The sequence below is a fragment of the Chiloscyllium plagiosum genome, unplaced genomic scaffold (genome assembly GCF_037043375.1).
Source record: "Chiloscyllium plagiosum isolate Xiang-an unplaced genomic scaffold, Cpla_swu_hap1 HiC_scaffold_20, whole genome shotgun sequence".
In the NCBI taxonomy this organism is placed as follows: Eukaryota; Metazoa; Chordata; class Chondrichthyes; order Orectolobiformes; family Hemiscylliidae; genus Chiloscyllium; species Chiloscyllium plagiosum.
This window is the reverse complement of record NW_028270158.1, coordinates 77,918,065-77,943,167: the sequence shown is the minus strand read 5'-3', so window position 1 is coordinate 77,943,167 and position 25,103 is coordinate 77,918,065. Positions and strand designations below refer to the sequence as shown.

At 45.6% G+C, this 25,103-nt stretch overlaps 1 long non-coding RNA gene across 1 annotated transcript; it reads left to right on the top strand.

The window, feature by feature from the left end:
* The first annotated feature begins 1,230 nt into the window (after window positions 1–1,230).
* On the top strand, window positions 1,231–21,582 carry LOC148146696 (uncharacterized). Its single transcript, XR_015760662.1, has 4 exons — window positions 1,231–1,333; window positions 2,798–2,888; window positions 16,711–16,828; window positions 20,828–21,582. It is a non-coding gene; the product is annotated as an uncharacterized LOC148146696 (long non-coding RNA).
* The last annotated feature ends 3,521 nt before the right edge of the window (window positions 21,583–25,103 follow it).

Genomic DNA, 25,103 nt, shown 5'->3' with positions numbered 1-25,103 from the left:
GTGAAAGGCTCCATACAATACAGGAAGTTGTTGTTAATGTCTGACATTAGAAGAAACAGGAATTAACCCTCTCTCTTATACCTGATAAACAGCAGCAAAAGCAGGAAACACTGAGCATGCTCCAGCCCACAAAGGGCCTCTGGTGATTGATCTCAGTGCAGGACCAATAAGATGATGGGGATGGGTCTGGAAGACCAGGCAGTACCAGTTGGCTCTCCAACCAATCTGAGTGAATGAGGGGTGTGACTATACTCAACCACGTGATAAGCTTCACTGGCAGCACAGTGCTGATGTGACCAAGGCATTGGAAATGTGTGAAGGTGCAGGGCACGGTTAATGAAAGATCTATTGACCAGGAAGGGAAGCAAATTTTAATGTAATGGGCTGAGACATACAACAGAACTTAGTGTATATCGGAAAAGACAAATTTGAAAATCCCAGGCCCGTGTTTGTGGCAAACTGGTAAATGCTTCAAATGGTGAATTACGTGAGTTAGTGCCGCCATGTTCATTGGGGGCAGGATCCGCGGGACATGTGTGTGGCCACCAACTTTGTGAGGGGCAAGCTGCTTGTGGGCGCATGCGCAGCCTTCCCTGACAGGGAGTGATAAGGCAGGATTTACACAGAGTGTCAGAGTCAGGATGTTTCCAATGTCAAAGAGTGTGATGCTGGAAAAGCACACCCGGTCAGTCAGCACCCGATCGGTGGGAAGAAAGATGGACATGTAGGACAGGTCAAGAGGGCAGTGCCAAGTTGAAAGGCTGGATCTGGGATAAGGTGGAGAGAGTGGAAATGAGGAAACTGGTGAAATCCACATTGATCCCATGTGGTTGGAGGATCCGAACACAGAAGATGAGGCGTTCTTCCTCCAGGCATCAGATGCCAGGGATTTGGCGGTGGAGGCGGCCCAGGACCTGTATGTCCTTGGTGTAGCGGGAAGGGGAGTTAAAGTCTTGGGATACAGGGTGGTTGGGTTGTTCAGTGTTTTACTGTTTCTTTCACAGACCTTTTGTAAGTTAATTTTCCTCTGCTGCCCAACCCCTGACAATGTGCTGCTCTCTAAAAGGACTGAATTTTCCACAATCACTTTGCCAGTGAATAATTCCTTTTTACAACAAAAAAGTGCATTTTCCTTCCATTTCTGACCATCAAATTCTGCAACATTTTCATTCCCTGTAATGCATTTTGCACTCCCTGAAATATCAACTGTGTTTCTCCCTCCACAGGTACCAGCGATCAATGCCAAAGCCCTGTTGCCTGTGGAGAAGGTGATATTTGACTTCCTTGTACAGCTGCAGTTTGTATGGTGAAGGTGCTCCCACAATGTGGTTGGGTAAGAGATGTTACAGATTATTCACTCAGCGACAGTGAAACGTTGACAATGTGTGTGCAAATCAACAACCGTTTGTATTTTTATCATTTTATAATTTCACAGAAATACGTTGAATAATTGTTGTCATTAGGCAACAGATTGGGATATTAGGTCAGGTAATCAAAAGATTTGCCAAATAAGCAGGCTTTTGGGAATACCTTAAAGGAGGAAAACAGATATGAAAGTGTTAGGATAGGAATTCCAGACGTTGTTGCCCTGGCAACAGTAGAAACAGCCAGTCCGGTGAAGCACTGAGTAAATGCATCGCTGGGATGTCTGAAAGCAAATGAGTTGTCCAGATCTCACAGGTTGTGTGGTGCAGGGAGACACGGATGTTCATGCCAGGAATTACATCAAGAGTGAGAATTTTAAGTTGCTTGTAAATGGGAGCCTTTTGATGGATCAACAAGTTTTCGAACAAGTGAGCAATTGGGCAGTAGAGTTTTAGATATTCTTGAGATTACATGTAATTTGAATATGGGAGGCTGGCCAGGATTGTGTTTGGATAATGAAGTCTGGAGATAACACAGGGATAGACAAGTATTTCAGTAAATTAGCTGAGAATAGGGTGGGGTTGGGTGATCTCACTAATGTAGAAATAGCAATTTTGGAGTCAGGCTCCTCCTCCTCCTCCTCCTCCTCCTCATCATCATCATCATCACTGCCCCTCACCAATTCACAGGTATTTTTCCTTGTTCTCTCTGTCTTTTCTGGTTATGTTCAGCTCAGCCATTCTGCTACTAACTAATATTTGACTTCAAGATTGTTGGGAAATCCTGCTCCATCTCCAGTCTCCCTTTCCTTTCTGAATTCCTTGTATTTGGTGTCCCTCAAGGATCAATCCTTGGCCCCTCCTGTATCTCACCTTGTTGTCCACTTCTCCAACGAATCCCTCTGTGTAAACTGTTTATATTCCTTTTGGAACTCTACTGTTCTGCCTTTTCGAGGAGATCTCCCCCATCATTCTTCTAAACCTTCCCTGGGAACACTGGGGAGTGGGAAGCATGCAGAGTTGCTGTCTTTTACGGGATACTCTATGGGATGACTGGGATGAGCTTGCTGCCCATTGGTCATAATGGAGACAACTTGCCCATCAAGCTGCATGAGCCTTTCACACCCCATGTCTTGTTGATGAGGCACAGCGGCAGCACGGAAGGAAAGAAGAAGAAGCAAATCCTGCTCTCCACATCTCACTAACACTGTCCCATGTGTCAAAATTCTGTCCCATGTGTCAAAGATCTGCCCTGTTTAGTCACATGAAGTCCCAAGGTGGAAACTCATAGAAACCCAGATAGATTTCCCCCTGAATTGACTGCTGGTCTCCACAAGGGGTAATGTGTACAGTCATCCTGGGACAAGAGGAGGGGATGGTGTGAGTTTCTAACCTGATCTGACAGTGGCGGACATTATAAACCTATATTACAGGTGGACATTCAGATGGTAACCTCAGTATTTGTAACACCAAACTCTGACAGAATTACTCAATTCATCGGGACCTGGATATTTGCATTTAGTTGTGAGTATTTTGTTCCAGCTCATTCCTATTTGATGCATAAAAGTTCTCCTTTGAATCAAACCAACCTGTCAATAGATCTCCCCCAAGTCTGCCATATATGTCTTGTCAACAGTTTGTGATGAGCTAATGAGTGAAAGGTTGATTATTATAATGTATAACTTCTGTAAACCCCTCTGTCACAGTGCAGCCACAATTTCCTCTGTTACAAGGTGAACAATCTGTTTCTCCAAACCCCTGATTCTGATTGCTCTCTATAAGGTACACATCAGGATTGTTTTGGAACTGTGTCCACTTGCCTGCATCGGTGCAGCCCCCAACAATATTAAAGAAAGTCAACATCCTCCAGGACAAAGCACTGTGCCTGAGTGGTGTTCCATCCACCACCTTCAGCATTCCCTCTCTCCACCCCCGAGGCACAGTGGCATCACAGTGTAAAAGTTATAGTCAGCGTTGTCCTACCAGACCGTAGGGCTGCTCTCTCATTAGGGAGAAATGACTGGTGGTGGGTTTTACCTGAAGGTTACCCAGCCCACGCAAGTGGAGAGGTTGGAAAGGAGAGTCCATCTATTGTAGATGGATATTCTTGATATGTGCCATTATCACCCATGTCCCTGCAACTAAAATCCCCCATTCCTTGTACCATCCTAGTAAATCTCTTGTGCCTCCTCTCAGAGAACCTGACATCCGTCCCATTGTATGTGCGACCTCTGGTTTGCACAGACCCAGCAGCTCTGTGTTCCTGTGGGTGATGTCGTCATAGAGCAACAGTTGCAATAAACCTCACTGTCTGTAATGGTGGGAGACACATAAATCCCAGTGGCATTTAAGATGTATTTAGTGTGCACTTGCGATGTCGTGATAGATGGCACGTTTCCACAAGTACTGGAAAATAGATCAGGATAGTTCGGTGGTAGTTTTCTTTCTCACAGATGGATCACCAGAGTCTTTTTCTGTTCTGTAGACCACTGAGATGTTTATTATAGGAATATGACAGGCTCTATTGGACATCAGGTCAGAAAAGGTGATACTAGAATAGATGACACTTGGTTGGTCGATGTTTTTGGGAGGAAAATGAGACGGAGAGTTTTCAGAGGAAATTCAGAAGCTCAGCTCAGGAATCAGAAAGGGCCATCATCAAGTGAGAAATAAATTTTGGGTGTCCTGAAGGCAGGAAATAAAGAAAGGCACATATAGCAAAGTTTTGAGAGAGGGGAGGGGAATAGAGATAGAGAGGATAATGAAGCTGGAGGACATGAAAGATGGAAAGGATTGTGAGGATGGAGGATATTACAGAGATAGATATTTGTAATAGAGGTTTTTGAGTTTTGAATCTGGAGAGGAGTTATTGAGATATGGAAGAATTGTAAGGCTGGATGAGGTAGCATTGACAGGGATAGTTCCGAGCATAGAGGAATTTTCAGAGGTAGCGAGCGTTAGAGTCAAAAGTTATACAGCATTGACACAGACCCTTTGGTCCAACCAGTCCATGTTGAACATAATTTTGAACTGAACTAATCAGTTTGAACTGACCAAGTGGAGGCCTCCAGAAGAGGCCTCCACTTGGTCCAAATCCATCCGAGCATTCCCTATTGATATATGGGTCCAAATGTTTTTTCCTCACGAGAATCCCATGCCCCTACCCTTTTACTCTACATTTACCCTTGACTATTTCACTAAACCTAATCATCCCTGAACACTATGGGCAATTTAGCACGGCCAGTTCACCTACCCTGTATATCTGTGGTTTGTGGGAAGAAACGGGAGCACCTGGAGGAACACACGTTGACATGGGGAGGAATATCCAAACTCCACACGGACAGCCATCCAATGCAGGAATTGAACCTGTGTCCATGGTGCTGTGAGGCAGCCCTGCTAGCCATTGAGCCACTGTGCCATCCTGAAATTGTAATTGCATTCACAGCTAGAACTTCCTCTACAAGTTTATTCCACACGTGAACCACTCTCTATGAAAAACAAAAAATAAAATCCCAAACTTCGTTTTAAAGCCTTCCGTCTCTCACTTTAAAATATGTACCCACTCTTGATAAGCGACCGCTCCTGGAAAGGGCACCTGCTGTTCACATTACTGATAGTCTTCAGGACTTTGTAAATCTCTAATAAGGTCACCCCTCAGCCTCTTACGCTCCAGTGAAAGAAGACCCAGCCTATCCAGATTGCTTAAAATTCAAACCATCCATTCCCATCAACCTCCTGGTAAAACTCTTCTGAACCCGCTCCTGTTTAATAATATCCTTCCCTTGATAGCACAACCAGAACTGGGCACAGTATTCCAGAAGAGGCCTCCCCAACATTCTGTACAACACCAACATAACGCCCCAACTCCTATTCTCTGAGGTCTGAGCAATGAAGATAAATGTGCTAAACACATTTTTAACCACCCTGTCTCCATGTGACACATACTTCAAAAATTTGAATACCGAGGTCTCTTTGTTCTATATCACTTCTCATGGCCTGACTTGTAATGAGTGTAAATCCTGCATTTTTTTTTCAAAATGTAATATTTTGCACTTATTCCAATCCAAAACATCCTTCGAGTATAAAAGCAGTAGGAGAATACTGAAGAGGGAAATCAGGAGGGCAAAAAGGGGACAGGACACAGCTTTGGCCAATAAGGTTAAGGATAATCCAAAGGGTTTTTATAAATACATTAAGAACAAAAGGGTTACTAGAAAGAGAACAGGGCTCCTCAAAGATCATCAGGGCGGCCTATGTGTGGAGTTGCAGGCGATGCGGTTGGGGGTGTTGGAGGGCGAGAGACTAAACGAGTATTTGGCATCAGTGTTTACTGTGGAGAAGGACATGGGAGTTATAGAATGTCGGGAAATAGATGGTGACATCTTGAAAAATGTTCATATTACACAGAAGGTGGAACTGGATGTCTTGAAACGCATAAAGGTGGATAAATCCCCAGGATCTGTTAGGTGTACCCTAAAATTCTGTAAGAAGCTAGGGAAGTGATTGCTGGGCCCCTTGCTGAGATTTTTGTTTTATTGATAGTCACAGCTGAGGTGCCAGAAGACTGGGGGTTGGTTAATATGGTGCTACTGTTTAAGGAAGGCGGTTTGGACAAGCCCGGGAACTACAGATGCCTGACCCTGACGTTGGTGCTAGACAAGTTATTGGAATGAACCCTGAGGGATAGGATTTACATGAATTTTTAAAGCAAGGAAAGATCAAGATTGATGAAGTTGATGTGCTGGAAATTTTGGAAAACATTAAGATTGATAAGTCCCCATGGCCAGACTAGAATTATCCTAGGCTGCTCCAGGAAGAGAGAAAAGAGGTTGCTCTGCCGCTGGCAAGGATATTTGCCTCTTCACTCTCTACAGGAGTCATACCGGAGAATTAGAAGGAGGCAAATGTTCCTCTTTTCAAGAAGGGAAATAGGTGGCAATTACAGACCAGTCAGTCTTACATCTGTTGTCTGCAAAGTTGTGGAAATAATTCTGAGGGAAAGGATTAATGATAATTTGTCAAAGCATAGTGTGATTACTGAGTTCTTTGAGGAGGTGTCAAGATAGGTCGACGACTGTAGAGCAGTGGGTGTGGTATAAATGAATTTCATCAAGGCATTTGTTAGGGTTCCTGAAGAAGGGCTTATGCCTGAAACGTCGATTCTCCTGTTCACTGGATGCTGCCTGACCTGCTTTGCTTCTCCAGCAACACATTTTCAGCTCTGATCTCCAGCATCTGCAGACCTCACTTTCTCCTCAAAAATTTGTTAGGGTTCCCCATGGTAGGCTCATCCATAAAGTCAGGAAGTATGGGATACAGGGAGATTTGTCTATCTGGATTCAGAATTGGCTGGCTGACAGAAGGCAGACAGTGGTTGTAGATGAAAGCCTGGAGGACAGTTTGGAGTGTGGTCCCGCAGAGCTCTGTTCTTGGGCCTCTGTAGTTTTTATAAATGACTTGGATGAGGAGGGTTATGGCTGGGTTAGTAAATTTGCCGATGACACAGAGATTGGAAGTGTTGTCGATAATGTAAAGGGCTACTCCAGGCTGCAGAGCTGGGCTGAGAAATGGCAGAAGGGGTAAACCTGAATAAATGCGAACTTGAATGCTGAATATAGGGTTAAAGACAGGATTCTTGGCAGTGTGGAGGAACAGAGGGATCTGGGTGTGCAAGTACATAAATCCCTCAAAGTTGCCAACCAAGTGGATAGGGTTGTCAACAAAACAAATGGTTTTTTGGCTTTCATTAACATGGGAATAGAGTTTAAGGGCTCTCCAAGTCCCAGTGAGACCACACTTGGAATTATGTGTCCAGTCCTGGTCTCAATACTATAGGAAATGTACAGGGGTTTTGGAGAGGGTGCAAACAAGGTTTACTAGCATACTTTCTGGACGGGAGGACTTCCTGTATGAAGAAAGTTTGAATAAGCTCGGACATTTCTCTCTGGAGAGAAAGAGGAACAGACGAGACCTGATAGAGATGTACAAAATAATGACAGGAATAGATATAGTCAATAGCCAGAGACTTTTCCCCAGGGCAGGATTGACTTGTATGAGAAGTCATACTGTGAAGATATTAGGAGGAATGTATAAAGGACGTGTCCGAGGTAGGTTTCTTTACACAGAGTTGTGAATGCATGGAATGCGTTACCAGCGGTGGTGGTGGAAGCGAAGTAATTGGGGACATTTATGCAACTGCAGGACATGCACATGGATAGCAGTGAGTTGAGCTGTGCGTAGGTTAAGTTTTACATTAGGATTATATTTCGGTACAACATCGTGGACGTAAGGGCCTGATCTGTGCTGTACTTGTCTATGTTGTATGATTAGGGATAGTCGGCATGGCTTTGTGCGTGGGAACTCATGTGTCACGTACTTGATTGAGCTGTTTTTGAATAAGTAACAAAGAGGATTGATGAGGGCAGAGCGGTAAATGTGATCTGTGTGGACTTCAGTAAGGCGTTCGACAAGGTTCCCCATGGGAGACTGATTAGCAAGGTTATATCTCTCAAAATAGCGGGAGAACTAGCCATTTGGATACAGAACTGGCTCAAAGTTAGAAGACAGACGGTAGTGGTGAAAGACTGTTTTTTAGACTGGAGGCCTGTGATCAGTGGAGTGCCACAAGAATCGGTGCTGTGACCTCTGCTTTTTGTCATTTCTATAAATGATTTGGATATGAGCATAGGAGGTATAGTTAGTAAGTTGGCAGATGAAACCAAAATTGAAGGTGTAGCGGACAATGGAGAATGTTACCTCGGATTACAATGGGATCTTGATCAGATGGGCAAACGGGCTGAGGTGTGGCAGATGGAGTTTAATTTAGATAAATGTAAGGTGCTGCATTTTCGAAAAGCAAAGCTTAGCAGGACTGATACTCATATTGGTCAGGTCCTGGGCAGTGTTGCTGAACAAAGAGACCTTGCAGTGCAGATTCATAATTCCTCGAAAGTAGAGGCGCTGGTAGATAGTGCACTTGAAGAAGTGTTTAGATGGTCACACCAAGCACTACTGATGCTGCCTGACCTGAACACAATGACCATTATGGATAAGATGAGGCATTGCTGGAAGTCAGAGTCTATACAATGTGGACCTGGGGAGGTGCAGCAGGTCAGGCAGTATCAGAGGAGCAGGACCCTTTGTCAGTCCTGATGAATAGTCCTGACCCAGAAAGTCAGCTTTACAGCCCCATCGTATTCATGCTGGTCATCAAGCACCTATTTATTCTCGTCCCACGTTCTGGCACTCAGCGTGTAAACGATATTGTAGTGCTTGGGGTAGTCATCTTAACACTTCTTCGAGGCTACAATGTTTCCTGCATCTGTCACCATTTCCGGTGCTGCCAGACCTGCTGAGGATCTCCAGCGCTTTTTGTTTTTATTGTGGATTTCCACCATTTTGCTGAGGCACTTGGAGTCAGAGAGTCATCAAGCACGGAAATAGACCCTTCAGTCCAACTCGTCCATGTCGACCAGATATCCTAAACTGATCCAGCTCCATTTGGGAGAGTTGGCCTATATCACTCTGAACACTTTCTATTCATGTACCCATCCAGACGCCTTTTAAATTTAATTTGACCTGCGTTCATCATTCCTATAGCATCTCATTCCATACGCTCACCAACCTCTGAGTGAACCGTTTGGCCCTCAGGTACATTTGAAACCTTTCCCCTCTCACTTAAAACCCAATGTCCTGTAGTTTTGAACTCCCCGACACTGGGTGGAAACAAAGACCTTGGCTATTCACCCTGTCTGTGCTTCTGCGTAAGGTAACCCCTCAGTCTCTGACGCTCTAGGGAAAAACCACAGCTTATTCAGCCTTTCCCACTAACTCCACAGTCCTAACAATAGCCTTGCAGATATTTTCTAAAACCCTCCTCAAGTTTTGTAAAACAGAGTCATAGAGATGTACAGAATGGAAACAGACCCTCTGTCCTAATCGTCCATGCCAACCAGCTCATTTATACATGTACCAAACAAGTTGTTCCTAGGATCCCCTTGAAGTCTTTCCCTTCTCACGTTAAACCTATGCCCTCTGCTTTTGGACTCCCCTGTCCTGGGAATAAAGAAACTGACTAGTCACCTTATTGTCGCTCCTCACAACTTTATAAAGTCATATAATTCCATCCCACAGCATCTCCTGCTCCAGGGAAAATAGCCTCAGCCCCTACCTATGGTTCAAAGGTTCCAATACTGGCAACACCCTTGTAAATCTTTGCTGAACTTGTTCAGGTTTTCCAACATCTTTCCTGTAGCAGGGAGATTAGAATTGAAAGCAGTCTGGGGATTCCAAAAGTGGCCAAGCTAATATTCTGTACAACCGAACCATGATCTCCCAACTCCTATAGGAGAAAGTGAGGTCTGCAGATGCTGGAGATCAAAGTTGAAACTTTATTGCTGGAACAGCACAGCAGGTCAGGCAGCATCCAGGGAACAGGAGATTCGACGTTTCGGGCACAGGCCCTTCTTCAGGAATGAGCAGAGAGTGTTCAGCAGGAGAAGATAAAAGGTAGGGAGGAGGGACTTGGAGGAGGGGCGTTGGAAATGTGATAGGTGGAAAGAGGTCAAGGTGAGGGTGATAGGTCGGAGTAGGATGGAGGCGGAGAGGTCAAGAAGAAGACTGCAGGTCAGGAAGGCGGTGCCGGGCTGGAGGGATTCGGCTGAGACAAGGTGGGGGGAGGGGGGATGAAGAAACTGGTGAAGTCCAAGTTCATCCCCTGTGGTTGGAGGGTTCCCAGTCGGAAGATAAGACGCTCCTCCTCCGACCGTCGCGTTGTTGTGGTTTGGCGGTGGATGAGTCCAATGACCTGCATATCCTCGGTGGAGTGGGAGGGGGAGTTGAAATGCTGTGCTACAGGGTGGTTGGGTTGGTTCGTCCGGGTGGCCCAGAGGTGCTCTCTGAATCGCTCTGCAAGTAGGCGGCCTGTCTCCACAATATAGAGGAGGCCACACCGGCTGCAGCGGATGCTCCACCCACATCATCTACTGCATCCGCTGCAGCCGGTGTGGCCTCCTCTATATTGGGGAGACAGGCCGCCTACTTGCGGAGCGATTCAGAGAGCACCTCTGGGCCACCCGGACGAACCAACCCAACCACCCTGTAGCACAGCATTTCAACTCCCCCTCCCACTCCACCGAGGATATGCAGGTCATTGGACTCATCCACCGCCAAACCACAACAACGCGACGGTCGGAGGCGGAGCGTCTTATCTTCCGACTGGGAACCCTCCAACCACAGGGGATGAACTTGGACTTCACCAGTTTCTTCATCCCCCCTCCCCCCACCTTGTCTCAGCCGAATCCCTCCAGCCCGGCACCGCCTTCCTGACCTGCAGTCTTCTTCTTGACCTCTCCGCCTCCATCCTACTCCGACCTATCACCCTCACCTTGACCTCTTTCCACCTATCACATTTCCAACGCCCCTCCTCCAAGTCCCTCCTCCCTACCTTTTATCTTCTCCTGCTGAACACTCTCTGCTCATTCCTGAAGAAGGGCCTGTGCCCGAAACGTCGAATCTCCTGTTCCCTGGATGCTGCCTGACCTGCTGTGCTGTTCCAGCAATAAAGTTTCAACTCCCAACTCCTATACTCAATGCACTGCCCAATAACAGCTAACATATCAAACACAACCTTCACCGACCTGTCTACCTTCAACCCCACTTTCAAGGAACTATCAACCCACACTGCACAGTGTATTTGTTCGTGCACACTTCCCAGGAACTTGTCATTATGAGGTTGAGTCCTATTATGGTAACATTTTTCCGAAATCAGGGAGAATATAATTGAATGTAGTATTCTAAAACTGGCCTCACCAATGCCCAGTACAGCCACAACTGTAGCTAACTCCTATACTCAGTGACCAAATCCCTACAATCATGGCCCATGAGACTATGCCAACCGTCTGAACTTGTATATTTCCCCTATCCATGCCCCTCATGATTTTATAAACCTCTACAAGGTCACCCATCAGCCTCTGACGCTCCAGGGAACACAGCCTATTCAACTTCTCCCGGTAGCTCAAATCCTCCTGTCCTGGCAATATCCTTGAAATTGTTTTCTGACCACTTTCAAGTTTCACAATATTGTTTTGATGGGAAGGAAACCAGAATTGTACGGATTATTCCAACAGTGGCCTAAGCAATGTCCCGTGCAGCCGCAATAGGATCTCCTAACACTTGTACTCAATGCTGTGACCAATAAGGGAAATCATACCAAATGCTGCCTTCGCTATTCTATCTACCTGCGACTCCACTTTCAAGAAGCTATGAATCTGCACTCCGAGGTGTCTTTGTTCAGCAATGCTCCCGAGGACCTTATCATTAAGTGTATAAGTCCCAACTGCAGCACCTCACATTTTTCTAAATTAAACTCCACCTGCCACTCCTCAGCCCATTCACCCATCTGATCAAGTTCCCATTGTACTCTGAGGTAATCTTTTTCACTGTCCACTACACCTCCAAAGTTGGTGTGATCTGCAAACTTACTAACCATACACCTATGTTCGCATCCCAGTCATTTATATAAATGATGAAAAGTAGTGGATCAAGCAGCGATCGTTGTGACACTCCACTGGTCACAGGCCTTAAGTCTGGAAAGCAGCCCTCCACCACTCTGTCTTCGACCTTTGAGTCAGTTCTGTATCCAAATGGCTGGTTTCCTCTGTATTTCATGAGATCTAACCTTGCTAACCAGTCTCCCATGAGGAACCTTACTGAAGTCCACGTAGATCATGTCCACCGCTCTGCCCTCATCAATCCTTTGTTACTTCTTCAAAAGACATTCTTCCCTTTGGAAAACCTAACAGTTACAGCACCAGAATAATCAGGCCACCATGTCTGTGCGGATCATGATGCCATTCCAAACTAATTCCATCTACCTGTACATGATCCATATCCCTGTCAACCCATGCCTGCTTCTGTATCTGCCCAAATGCCTCAAAAACGTTGTGATTGTTTCTGCTTTTACCATCTCCCAGGAGAGTACATTCTAGTCAACTATAACCTTCTGCTTAAGAAACATATCTCCCTTTAAAATTGCACAGGTATTGTTGGAAATGCCCAGCAGGTCATGCAGCATCTGTGAAGTAAAATCAGTTAATGTTTCGGGACCAGTTACCCTTCCTCAGAAACGTTAACTCTAATTTCTCTTCACAGATGCTGCTGGACCTGCTGAGCTTTTTCAGAAACTTCTGTGTCTCTTTCTGGTTTACAGCATCTGCGGTTGTTTTGGTTTTCATTTCCTTTATACTACCCCCTCTTCTCTTAAATGTGTGGCTCTAGAATTTGTCACTTCCACCTTGGAAAAAAGATTCACATTATTCACTCTGTGCCCCCCAGGTTACCCCGCAGCTACTGACTCGCCAAAGACAAAAATCCAAGTTTTTCCAACCTCTCCCAATCCAGACGACATCCTGGTAAACCTGTTGTCACCCCCTCCAAAGCCTCCAAATCTCCTTGAAGTGTTTCCCCTCTCATGTTAAACCTATGCTCTCTATTCTTAGTCTCCCCTACCTGGGGAAAAAAAGAAACTATGACTAGTCACCGTATCGTTGCTCCTCATAAATTTATAAAGTTCTACAATGCCACCTCAAGCGTCCACTGCTCCAGAGAAAATAGCTTCAGTCTATTCAGTCTCTCCCTATGGTTCAAATGTTCCAATACTGGCAACACCCTTGGAAATCTTTTCTGAACTCTTTCAAGTCTCCCAACATCCATCCTATAGCAGGGAGACTGGAATTGAAAGCAGTATGGAAATTCCAAAAGTGGCCAAGCCAATAAACTGTACAACCGAAACATGATCTCCCAACTCCTATCCTCAATGCACTCCCCAATAATAGCTAGCATACCAAACACCACCTTCACTGACCTGTCTACCTTCAATCCCACTTTCAAGGAACTATCAACCCACAATGACAGGAACTTGTCATTGAGGTTGAGTCCTATTGTGGTATCATCTTTCTGAAATTAGGTAGACTAGAATTGAATGTAGTATTCTGAAACTGGCCTCACCAATGCCCTGTACAGCCACAACGTGACCTCCTAACTCCTACACTCAGTGACAGAATCCTTACAGTGTGAAAACAGGCCATTCGGCCCATGAGACCATACCAATCAACGGAATAGCATCCCACCCTATCCATGTAACCTCTCATTTCCCACAGCGAATCCACCTTACCTGCAAGTCTTTGAATTGAGGGAGGAAACCAGAGCACCCAGAGGAAGCCACGCAGACACACACTGGGAGAACGTGCAAACACCACACAGACAGTGGAATTGAACCAAGTCCATTTATTAATCAGTGCCCTAACCAATAATGATCACCATCCCAAACGTCAACAAATGATCTCCCTGAAACTCTACTTTGCAGGAACTATGCAGTTGTTCTGAGCCCTTCAGAGGGATTGAAGGGGATGGAGAGAAAACAGCAACAGGGTTGAATTTTGATCTGTAAAAATTCTCTTCATCTTCCCCCTCTGTCTGTCTCCCCTGTCTGTTTTCCCCCCGTCTCCCCCTCTCTATCTAACCCCATCTGTCTGTCTGTGCCCCCGCGCCTGTCCCCGTCGCTTCCTCTATCCCCACTGTCTGTTCCCCATCTCTCTTTTTCCCCCTTCTCTGTCCCCACCTGTCTCTGTGCCACCCCTCTGTATTCTGCCAGCCTCTCTGTCTCCCCACCCTCTGCCACCCCATCCCTGCCTTCCCTCATCTCCCTATTCCCTAGGTCTGTACTCCCTCACCACAGGGAAAGGACCTTGTCTGTTTAACCTATCCATGCCCGGCCTGATTTTATAAATCTCTATATGGTCACCCCTCAGCCTTCGACACTCTAGTTAAAACAGCCTATCCAACTCTGGCAACATCCTTCTAATTCTTTTCTGACCTCTTTCAAGTTTGAGAACATCCTTCTGATCGGAAGGAGACCAGAATTGCATGGAATATTCCAAAGGTTGCCTAATCAATGTCCTGTACAGCCACAATATTACCTCCCAACCCCTATACTAAACACTCTGAGCAATAAAGGCAAGCAGACCAACTGCCGCCTTCACTATCCTGTCTACCTGCGACTTTACTTTCAAGAAACTATGAACCTGCACTCCAAGGTCTCTTTGTTCAGCAGCATTCCCCAGGAATTTACTATTAACTGTATACGTTCTACTAATGTTTGCTTTTCCAAAATGCAGCACCTCACATTTTTCTAAACTGAACTCCTCAGTCCATTTACCCATGTGATCCAGATGCCTTGTACTCTGAGGTAATCTTTTTCACTGTCCACTCCAACTCCAATTTTGGTGTCATCTGCAAACTTACGAACAATACCTCTTATGTTCACATCCAAGTCAATGATATAAATGACGAAAAGTAGTCGATCCAGCACCGATCCTTGTGACACTCCACTGGTCACAGGCCTCCAGCCTGAAAAGCACCGCTCAACCACCACCCTCTGTCGTCGACCTTTGAGCCAGTTCTGTATCCAAATGGCGAGTTCTCCCTGTATTCCATGAGATCTAACCTTGCTAACCAGTCTCCCATGGGGAACCTTGTCAAACGCCTAACTGAAGGCCATGCAGATCATGACCACTGCTCTGCCCTCATCAATCCTTTTTGTTACTTCTTCAAAAAACTGACTCAAGTTCATGAGATGTGATGTCTCACACACAAAGCTGTTAATAATATCCAGGCCTTAACTCAGTAACTCTGCATCGCACAGTTATAGATGCTAATATTCTGGATAAAGTTCACGGACACCAACTTTGTGTTAGTGACTGTGTATTGAGTCTTGTTAATAACACCAATGCCGGTGAGTTCCTTTTGAAACGCAGTCCCTATATCCCTAACCCCATCCCACCTGCTCTGTCTCCTCCATCCCCACCGTAGACAGTAAGTGGGAGGAGCTCATGGTGTTTCCATGCGAGTGAGATTGAGAACATCATCCCTTCTTTCCACAAGCCCACCAAGAAATGGTGGTAGTGTCCTTACCTCTGGACCAGGAGGATCGGGTTCAGAGTTGAGTAACACCATCTTTGAAGAGGCTGATTGGAAAACATGCCCAAGCCACCAGTCCATACTGTCTCCCACCTGTCCCTGCCTGAGCCTCAGCAGAACCTTCCTGTAGTTTCTCTCCTGTCAGACTCTCCCATTGCTTAGTTTGTCCAGGAGCCCCTCCTGCTGCTGCACTGCTCCTGTCCCTCACTGACCTGTCCATCCCCCAGGGTCCTCCACATTCGTTCATTGTTTACAATCCCATTGTCCCAGTCCTTCAGCCCCGCCCCTTCCAGCAGCTGCTATCAATCACCCAGGCTTCTGCGTGATCTGGACCATGTAAGGTAGGAGGGGAGACCAGTGCACAGCCGCACTGCTGGGCAATTGTTGGCGTATGTGCAGTATGGGTCAGTGCCAGGGAGGCTGTAGGTGTGTGGGATTAATCTGTCATTGGCAGTTCCTCCCTCTGAAAGCAGGACCCAGGAGAATGGCCCCTCGCCTGGTATCCTGACGAGTGGTCAAAGTATCAATGGGGAAGCATTTTGAAGAAAGTTATCAGAACTCTTGTGAAGATTCAGGAATGTTATGGAGAGGGACAGGGGTGGGGCTGTAATTAGAGTTCTAATCTGTTTCATTTTAGTTCAACCAGATATGATTTGGCCAGTGTGTGCAGGATGGTTCTCATCAGAGGTCGGAGTGGGGTAAATAAATAAGAGGTTCCAGATTGGGGAAAATAAACAATGCGGGTCTGACCAGGAAGGAAAGCTTGGTAGGTGGGGAGAGGATTTATCAACACCCCGGAGGCTCAGAGTCAGAGTCATTGATTAGATTAGATTTCCTACAGTGTGGAAACAGGCCCTTCGGCCCAACCAGTCCACACCAACCCTCCGAAGAGCAACCCACCCAGACTCATTTCCCTCTGATTAAAGCACCTAACACTATGGGCAATTTAGCATGGCCAATTCACCTGACCTGCACTGTCAGACGTTGGACTTTGGGAGGAAACTGGAGCACCCGGAGGAAACCCACGCAGACACGGAGAGAATGAGCCCGAGGCTGGAATCGAATCTGGGACCCTAGTGCTGTGAGGCAGTAGTGCTAACTACTGTGCCATCGTGCCGCCCCATTTTTTGGTTATTAGTCTGCAGACAGGAGCGAGGAAACTGAATTCAAAGAGAGGAGAGAGTGTTCGAACTAGGTGTGGAGGGAAGGAGTGAGGAGATTGATTTGGATTTCAGTTCACAGAAGAGAGCAATTGTGAGACTGAGATTTAAAGGTTTGGGGGAAACAAAGAAACTACAATTTAATACTATCACTGTCTTATGAATTTCTATTCTGTGTTAACGGTGGTGACCTGTTTTCTCTGTTGTAGGGTTCTGAAAGGGCGGATTTGTGGATGAGAAATTCAAATTGAACTTCCTGTTCCGTTTTGATGGTTACTTGATCCGTGCCGATCTGAATATCATTGGCCTTTTCATATGGAAGGAAAGGTGTGTATTCTGTCCGTGGGCGAATATTTCAAATGTCAGTGTGACTGGAAAAAGTACAAAGACGCAGCCAACTCCATGTTAGCATGGTGACTGTGGAGAGAGAGTTGATTTGTTGTTAAAAGTCTGAAAAAACATGGCACATTTCCCAGGAACAATTAAGCTACAGATTTGTTTTGTATGAGGACAAGTTTTAAATTAATCATGCAACCAGAAAGACACAAGGATACCTGCAGTATGGAAAATGCTATGAAAACTGGATTGTTGAAAAGGAGTTAATTCTCGATCATGGTTTGTAATCCATTGGCGTTGTCACGTCAGTTCCAATGCCATGGGAAAACACTGGAAATATGATGAATGTAATGTAGGTTTCAGTTATTAAACTGTAAAAGGTGCAGAAGAAATTTACAAGAATGATGCCAGGGCTCAGGGGTCTGAGTTATAGGGAGAGGTTGGACAAGCGAGGATTTTTTTTTGTTTAGAGCAGAGGAAACAGAGTGGGGCGGGGGGGGGGGGGGGGTGATGGTTTCTGGAAGTGTATAAGACCATGAGAGGCTTGGTTAAGGAGAATGCACTCAGTCTTTTTCCCAGGGAATCAAGGTTAGAGGAGAAATTATGAAAGGGAACCTGAGGGGCACCTGTTTTACACAGAGGGTGGTATGTATATGGACTGAGCTGCCAGTGGAAGTGGTTGAGGTGGGTACATTAACAACATGTAAAAGACATTTGGAAAAATACATGGATAGCAAAGGTTCAGAAGCAGATGGGCCAAGTGCAGGGAAATGGGGTTAGCGTGGATGCACATTCTGGTCAGTATGGGCCAGTTTGGGCCAAAGGGCCTGTCTCTGCTGTAGGACTCTGACTCCAAGTATATTTACTATTTCTCCCGCTATCTCTGGTAGTACCCTGGGATGTATTCCATCAGGGCAAAGAGACTTGTCCACCTTTAGCTCCATTAGCTTGCCCAGCTCTAACTCTCTCGTGATAACAGTTATTTCTTGGTCCTCACCTTCCTCAGTCTCCTTGTCAATTACTGGCATTTTCTTCGTGTTCTCCACTGTGAAGTCTGACTGCTGTGTACACATATTCGTAAACCCTGCTGAATAGGAATAACTGGGCACAGAAGTCTGAGACGTCTTCTTTGAGTCTTTTATTGATGAGACATGGCAGTTACCTGGATAGTGTACATGCAGAACACCTCCAGGCTGCATCAGGTAACTCCCCGCCTGTCCGATGTATGGCTCCCATTCTTATAACTTTGTGGTTTGGGACTTTGAATTGACGCTGTCTGTCAGTATTATCTCCATGGCAAAGGCAGTGAAAAAGTACAGTTCAGGTCAACACTTTGTGGTTAAACCACATACCCCTCCGCCACACCCCTGTGGCTCAGGTATCTGACAGGCACTTCAGTGTCAGTGGGGCTGTCTGTCAGGATTCTGATGTGGAAGTACTGGTTGTTGGACTGGGGTAGGCAAAGTTAAAAACCACACATCACCAGGTTATAGTCCAACAGGTTTATTTGGAAGAACAGGCTTTAGGAGTGTGCTGTGAGTTTTAACTTGATCTGGATTATCTATATGGTAACAGTTAAGTGCTTCAACAATTACAGAGGCCATATGTTCCCCACACAATTGTTCCCCTCTCGAAGTGTGAACTGCTATTCTGGCCCTGGGGACAGCTACTAATTGCTTTTCTCCCCCAATCCCATCTAGCTTTCTGTTGATCTTTAAACTTTTTCTAATCTCCTAGTTTCTCCTTGGTCTTTGCTAATTTGTGTGCTTTCAATTTCAATTTGATAGACTCCCTTATTTCCTTAGACACCCATGGCAGATTCCTCCTTTTCCTACAGTCCTTCCTTTTCACTGATATATACTTTTGCTGAGCAGTTTGAAAAAATTATTTGTTAGTCCTCCACTGTCTGTCAACTGTCCCACCCTAAAGTCTTTGCTTCCAGTCTACATTAGCCAACTCCTGCCCCATCCTATTGTAGTCTCCTTTGCTTAAGCACAGGACCTTGGGATTGGATTTAATCATCCCGCTTTCCAACTGTATTCTAAATTCTTATCACAAGTCTTTTATCAGATTACGAGGTGAGGCGATGTTACCTGCGTGTTTTGGTTTTCATCGTCAGAGACCTTGGCTTTGTAATAAAGTACAGGATAGATATTCTCAACAGAGTATTCTAAACAATGTGAATGTACTACACAGTCTAAAACCATAAATATCTGTCTCCCCTCAGTTTACATGATTTGGAGATGCCGGTGTTGGACTGGGGTGTATAAAGTTAAAAATCTCACAACACCAGGTTATAGTCCATCAGGTTTAATTGGAAGCACACTAGATTTCGGAGCGTTGCTCCTTCATCATGATCCAATTAAGTCTGTTGGACTATAACCTATTTAACTCACCTCAGTTTAAAATTGAAAAATCATTATCTCCCACATGCTTCCTCACTATCTAAGTTTGAAATGCTAATCCACCTCACTATCCTGCTGTTTCCGATAATCTCCTTTGGTGAAGGTGGTGAATTTTGGATTCAGCTTTCCAGTTATTACCGTAAGAAGATAAGCACTGGGCACAGGGGAGGCAATGCAGCCCTTCGAACCAGCTCCACCATTTAATACCATGATGATTGAGCTCACCTCGGTCTCAGCTGGATTTTCCTGCCTGCTCGCTTTCACGCTTCAACTCATTGCAAATTCAACATCTGTATCTCTTCAGTAAATTTGTTCATTGTCCTGGCATCCACCGCATTTTGAATAGGGAATTCCACACATTCACAGCACATTGAGATAAGTACATTCTTCTTAATTAGAATGGAATAGAATCCCTACAGTGCAGAAACAGGGTAATCGTCCATGGAGTCCACACCATCCCTATAATGCATCCCATTCAGACTCACCCATTCCCTGTATTTCCCATGGTTAATGGCTTAACCTGCACAGACATGGACGCTGGGAATTTCGCATAACCAATCCACTTAACCTGCACATCTTTGGACTGTGGGATGAAACTGGAGCACCCAGAGGAAACCCGCACAGACACGGGGAGAATGTGTAAACTCCACACAGTCACCTAATGCTGAATCAAATCCAGGTCCCTGATGCTGTGAGTCAGCAATGCTCACCATTGAGCCTCCTCTGCTTAAAATCTGCTCCTCCTATTAACCACCCCACACCCCAGTTGGCGGAATCTATATTCCTTATATCAGAAAATCAGGTTGTGGAAGCAGATGTCTCAGTAAAATTCTGTGACAGTCCATATATTCTGTGTGTCTGTATGGGGATCCTATACACAACACCCTCAGTCCACACTTTTCAATCACTCTCCAGAGACAGGGCTCCAGTGGCTTCATAGGGACTACAACTCCCACAATCCCTGAGGCAGGGACCACACGTGTGTGGGGAAATCCGGCACTGTACATGTACACAATGTGAGCGGGTTTTCGAGCTTGTGCTTTGGGAAAGAATACTTTGTGGAAAGTTTTTCACACTGCGATTGGCTGGAGGAGGAATGCATCTGCTTATAGTATTGATCTGTTGGGGGAGGGGGTCAAAGTGTCAATAAACACATGGCGGACCACTCTCCATCCCCAATTCATTGTAATGGTGGGAATCAACTAATAGGAAACAAAGAAGGATCTGACCCATTCTCCCAGACTGAAGGTTCCTCTTCTGTCCAGGATCTGACACCTCCCTTTCTGTTTCCTTTTGTTTCATTCTGCTGTTACATTATTGACTTGCAGCAACTGAAAGGAAAGGAAGTGAACCCAGAAAGGGTGCAGAGTCTCACCAGGGACGGGAAGTGGTGGCATGGATCTGTTTATCAGTTACTCCATGAGAATATGGAGGGTGTACGTTAGGTGGTAGCAGAGTTAGAATGATGGGAGAGAATAAGTGGGCTGGAGGGTTACAGCTTTTGGGGAAGAAAGGGAAAAAATATTCCAGAGCAACTAGAATTGTCTGTTCTGAATTTCTAACCTGCACATATTCCTTTATACAGGGTGCTAGATGGTGAAGATTTGCAGACTGAAATCTCAAAATCATGTGCCGATCGTGATTAAGTTAACCAGCATTTGAAGAACCAAAGATAGAGAATCACTCGGCCAAAATCCTGTAAACTCTCCTCACAGCATTGTCAGTCTATCTGCACCAAATGGACCGTGAATGGTACAAGACAGCAGCTTACTACCATCTTCTCAAGGGTAATCAGAGATGGGAATAAATGCTGGCTGAGCCAGTGATGCCCATATCCTGGAAACGGTTTCTATCTCTAGTTGCTGAACCCCAGTTGATGTGACTGCAGGATGATGAGGGATGCTGCGTGCATCCTCCAGGAGGAGGCGCCATCACATTACCCCTGCCTACACCCACACAGTAACACTGCAACGTCACTGGAACAAAAGGCAGTGAAACCAAAGGAGGACTTAGTTATAGTTCTTCGAGGTAAAGCCATGAAAGGGGATTGGAACACAGCAGCAACAGGAGACTAAGCTGGATGGTCAGCTGTTTCCCATTGAATGGTGGAGCAGGATTGAAAGACCGAATGGTCTCCTGCTGCTGCTATCTCCCAGGTATATATATAGCCATGGTGCCCGGGTAGGAAGAAGTGGGCAGGGATTCTCCAGGAGATTGCACCTCCACAACAGTTTTCAGTGAGGGTTGGTTTAATGGATTTTATTTAACTATTGTCTTTTACGTTTAAAAAAAAAACAAATTTGCAAACCTTGTGTTAAAAATTATTCCACAATAAATAAAAGTAAAAGAATTGAAACTATCTGAACATAACAGTTTTTAAAATTTCAAGTGCCCTTTAGAACAAAATCATGTCTATTCCCGGACACCATCACTTTCCAGTTACTCAAACTCCAGGGAAATATTCCCTCGCTGTCTGAACCTTTGGTTTGATTTAACTGCTTTTCAGTTCTCATTCTGTGAGCTGTGAAGCGTTCTTTTCCCCCCATTTCTCCTACCCAGAAGTGTTATCACACACAGCTGAGCAACCTTCCCAACATCAAAATCATCATTACCCCATTTTGCTTTTGGTTAATCTCCCGCAGTAAACCACCCGTGTAACCAATTGAATATTTATAAACAAGGCCCATGACTGGCAAAGCAAACCATTACAAGTGGAAGAGTGAGAAGGGACTAAATCAAAGTAGAGTTGGGTGTGAGGGGGCAGCGACAGAGATAAAGCACTGTATCCCCTGCGGTGCCCACCTCTATCTGAAGGCATCGAGAGCATTGATACACACCACATGCTCCTTCTGCAAGGACACCCTGCTGTGAAGCCTTTATCCTCAATCATAGAATAGAATCCCAACAGTGTGGAAGGAGAGCATTGGCCCATCAAATCCCACCGACCATCTGAAGAACATCACGCCCAGAGCACTCCATCCCTGTAACACTGTATTTCCCATGGCTGATCCACCTAGTCTGCACAATCCTGGACACTGTGAACAATTTAGCACGACTGGTCTGCCTAACCTGCACATCTTTGGGCTGTGGGAGGAAACCAGAGCACCTGGAGGGGACCACATTATCATGGGGAGAATGTGGGAACTCCACATTGACCAAGGCTGGTCTCCAACCTTGTACATGGTTCTGTGAAGCAGCAGTGCTACGATCATAATTCAAATCAAAACAGATGATCATTGCTTATTGTCACATTGCTGTTTGTGGAGACTTACTGCCCAGAGAGACACCCTGAGGTTCAGAAAGTGGCAATATAAATTCTGTCAACTCCAGCCCAGTTAATGTGATTAACAACCACAACATCAGTACTCCAGCAGTGTCATCATGAACAGTCCTGACTCTGATGAACAGTCACGTCAGAATCAGAGTCCTGCAGTGATGTGTGAACTCTACCCCACACGGAGCAGGTGGATGACCACTTACTGGAATTTCAGTTGTCTTGAAGACTCAACAAATCCCTTGTAACACAAAGAGCTGAACACTTCATGCCCAGTGTAAACCCGCTGGGGTCTCAGGGGGTGGGATGAATCACTGAATCCCTTCCCACACACTGAGCATTTGAATGGCCTCTCCCCCTCTGTGGGCTCACTGGGGACTCAGGGGGCAGGATGAATCACTGAATCCCCTCTCACACACATCCATCTGAATGGTCTCTCCCCCTGTGTGGGCTCACTGGAATCTCAGGGGTCAGGATGAATCACTGAATCCCTTCTCATACACTGAGCATCTGAATGGCCTCTCCCCTGTATTGGCTTGCTGGGGTCTCAGGGGGCAGGATGAATCACTGAATCCCTTCTCATACACTGACCATCTGAATGGCCTCTCCCCTGTATGGGCTTGCTGGGGTCTCAGGGGGCAGGATGAATCACTTAAACCCCCTCACACACTGAGCATCTGAATGGCCTCTCTCCTGTGTGGGCTTGCTGGGGTCTCAGTGGGGCAGGATGAATCACTGAATCCTCTCTCACACTCTGACCATCTGAATGGCCTCTCCTCCTGTGTGGGCTCACTGGGGGCTCAGCAGGTGATACATTTGAGTGAATCTCTCCCCACACACTGGGAGCAAGTGAATGGCCTTTCCCCAGAATGAGCTCGGTGGTGTTTCAGCATGTCTCTGAGTGAATCCTTTCCCTGGGCAGGTGAATGACCTCTCCCCGATAGGAGTGCGCTGATGCCTCCGCAGATGGGAGATTTGAATGAATACTTTCTCACACATTGAGCAGGTGTGGGGTCTAAATCCATGTGCCATCTCTTGTGCCTCAGCAGATTGTAAGATCGAGTAAACCCTTTCCCGTACATGAGGCAGGTGAGCAGCCTCTCCACAGTGTGAGTGTGTCAGTGAGTGTCCACTGGGAGGGGTAGGTAATTTCCTTCCCACAATCCTCATGTTTGCATACCCTCGCCCTGGTCCCGTCATAATGGTTTCTTCCCAGATCACATGACCAGTTAAATATTCGACCACATGCGAAATTGGGAATGATTTCTCTGGGCTGGGAATGCCGCTTTTCCCTTCCTTATTAACAATAAGGATCAGGACCTGCGGAATTGGATGACTCTGCAGTTGCTGTGATGTTAAAGCTGAGTTTCCCATCTGGGAACTCTCTCTCTCTCTGTAAAACAATTTTTCCCAATCATTATTACACCTCCCAACACCAGCTCTCCCTTCAGTTCTCCTGAACTTCTAAATTTGGACGAATGCAATGACCTCAGTAATGTGCCTTTCTCTCATTTGTTTCTGAAAGTAAATTAGGACCATTTTGAATAACTTTGCACACTTTACCAGAAGAACCCACACCTATTCTATCATTTAAACGTTTTAACCCATGAGAAATTTATTACCTGCTCCAATGACAGTTATAATGCTCTGACCACTTCTACGGAGCCAGTGCAGGTCAATTCTAACAGTTATCAATAAATTGCACCTGGACAGGATGTCCCACAACAGGAAGTGCTCTAATACTCAATGCCCGTAAGTTGTGTTTTTTTTTTCTTAAAGCCCCTCATGCATCTGGCAATCTGGCAATACAATTGAAGATATTTTATACAGTAACCTTACAATCTCAATTGCCATTTCCAGTCCATGAAGCAGCCAGTTACATGCACCAGTGACTTGAATTCTTACGACAGCATTTCCCTGGCAGGAGGGATTGTAGAGCATGAAACTGTCTTCTCTGGTGTATCTAAGAAACACTTTAAATGAACAAAATTCTTCAAGAGCTCGATAGGACAGATACAGGAAGGATGTGCTCCCTGGCTGGTGTATCTGGAATGAAGTCAGCACTAACTGTGGTATCTTTACGCAGCGTCCTCTTTAGCTGTGTAATGTTTAAGATGTATTTGCTGCTCTAATTCCACTGTCTTGATCACTCCCGTTTGTAACTGCTGTAGTGTTGGGGGCCATACAAATTGATAACATTTGATTCAATCCATCCCAAAACCCCTCTGTGTCGGTGTCTCACTTTTGTTCACCGAGACCGTCATTCAATCTGACCCCTTCACAATCCCTGCTCTGATATTTCCTTAGGGGGCTCAGAATGAAAAGTTCACAGAAGGACAAAAGGAGGCTGATTGGCTCATCACCTCACTGAATGCCATTCTTTACCTTCACCCCATAAACCTTCCCATTCGTCCTCTTCCAATAACTGTTCAATTCGATTCTCTTCATTGTCCCTGACTCACCACACTCTTTGGCAGCGCATTCCTGACCATAAACTTTCTCTGCATGAAATTGTTTTGTCTCATGTCACATGCGCTTCCTTTGTCAATCCCTTTACATCGGTGCCTCCTCATTATTGATTCTACCA